Genomic DNA, 2,296 nt, shown 5'->3' with positions numbered 1-2,296 from the left:
AATGGATCAGACCAAGAAAGCCCCACTAAAATTCCCTTTTCTAAGTTGGGGAACTAAAAACAGACAGAAAGCTGCAAGTACACTCTGCCTTCCTTCAGCTGTGGCTGGAAGTTCTCAGAATAAGAAGAAGCTTTCTCCCTTCACACTTTTCAATACAGAAAGTTCATTGTACTGAATCTTTCAGAAGTATCTGTTAATGTGACTTTTGTTTAAAATGTAGATAAAATACTGATCAATTTTCTCTTCGCATACGTATGTATAAACTCAGACAAATACTGGTGACTTCATTTGCTGTGCATTGAGCCACTTATGGTCAGAAGCTGGCAGAAACTGCGAAACTGAAGTATTTGAAGGTCAGAATGAAGTTGTTTGGGAGGTATGCAATAACAAGATGTAGATTATAGAATTGCTTACATGAGGACTGGACTCCTTTGGGGTTTCAAATTACAGTTACGACTGATTTTTCATAAAAATAGTCATAACTATGCTAGATGGGAGTTATTTGTTACAAACTTGATGCTGAATGCAAAATAATAGGGGACAAATTGAAGAATGATTTTGCTCTTAAAGTTCAGAGTCAATAATAAATCACTTAACACTACTTTGGAGAATTATCTTAATAAACCACAGGTGAGAGGGAATAATAATATTCAGAGAAACAAGTCTTGTGCCAAGCAACAGTGTCACAGAGTTGTGTTTTTATGCAGAGCTGCTTCCTCAGTACTAGGTGTGGCCTACTGAACAGGTAATTTAGTTCTGGAATAGAATTACAAGGCTTAACATTTAAAAGGTCTTTTGAACTCCAAAAGGCTTTTACTCTCTTCTTTTTCTGATTTAGGTGACATTTTAAATGCCTGTTGATTCAGTTGTTAAAAACAGGCTTTATTCCAAACTTTATTTGACCTATTTGCCCTAAGACTCGTATCTCACTTGTGTTGATAAAATTGATAGCTGTGAAACAAATCTCAAAATGGATGTATTGTAATATATTGATTCAAGGGCACATAAATTGCAGTGATGCTTTAAAATGTGATAAAAGAAGTACTTGTGCTAAGTGGCAGGGTATTTATTTACTATCACATCAAACAAAAGAATCTGCCCTTGGAAAAATTAATGAGCAAGCTGTATCTATAGTAAGGAGGGGGACAAAAAATAACTGGTGAGCATTTCTTTGAGATTCTTCTATTATTTCCTTAAATTAATTGAAAATTGCTAACACTGTAGTGTTAGTTAACTTTGCCATCTACAGAGTAGATAGATACTTAAAATTTACACAAAAATCTGCATCTTGGTGTAAACTTTAAAGTTGTCATTTGTTTTTAATTTCTTATGTAGTAGGTGTAAATATCTTGATGACCCTTATTTAAGAATAAAAATCAGATGCTGCCATTTACTAGTAGCTTTTTAATTCTGCTTCAGCTTGCATGATAAAGCATAATTTACAGGTTTTTGCTATTTACTGGTGCCATACCTCTTGTGTGTTTCTCTAATGTTGCTCACAGAGATCTAAGAAACTTTTAAGAAAAGTTCCTGTATTGTGCAATATCAACTAAGAGTTTAAAACCAACTTCATTACAAAGAGTGTAAATATATTTCTAGTTTCCCTGTAAAGGTTACATAAAAAAATAAGTTGTAAATTTCTTATGACTTGCCTATTCTTAGCAATTACTCTTTAGGTGTATTGGGAGTAGTGCTTCTTTTACACACACAAAGAGCAGCAGCCAGACCCTGATCTGCACAGCCCTGCCTCCCAGTATTCCATACAGATGAGATCTACTTTGCCTGTGTGCTGAAATTGCTATCCAGGTACCTAAAACTTCAGCAAAGTCCCAGCAATCACCCGTGCTGTTCTTCATTTCTCTGAAACCACTCTGATACTCTTCCTGGAAATACTTTCCCTCCTAGCTCCTGAATAATTGTCTTTCCCTTCCCGTCATCACACTCACTTGGTCCTTGAGGCAAGCTTGGCATTTTCAATTTAAAACACACCCCTCAATTCAAGTCAAAATGTGGAGCTCTCAGGTGCCAGACAAACACTCTTGGTTTTCTGTCAGCTAACTGAAGAGTCATTCTACACTGAGTAGTAGCCAAAGCTGACTTAACTAGCAGTGAAAGGAGTGAGTGCCTTATGTTCTTGCTCGGGCCACAGGAATTCTTGTTCCAAGTGTCTACCCACAAGGATGTATCAGGCTGCTGTAAAGCCCTAAAAAGGAAGGTTAGCAGTGGATTAGTAGTACAGCCTGTAACTCCACTAATATTAATTGTTACTCCTTCAGCTGAACTGTGTTTAATGCAC

The sequence above is a fragment of the Onychostruthus taczanowskii genome, unplaced genomic scaffold (genome assembly GCF_017590055.1).
Source record: "Onychostruthus taczanowskii isolate IOZ18803 unplaced genomic scaffold, ASM1759005v1 scaffold127, whole genome shotgun sequence".
Lineage (NCBI taxonomy): Eukaryota > Metazoa > Chordata > Aves > Passeriformes > Passeridae > Onychostruthus > Onychostruthus taczanowskii.
Note: the sequence above shows the minus strand (reverse complement) of the source record.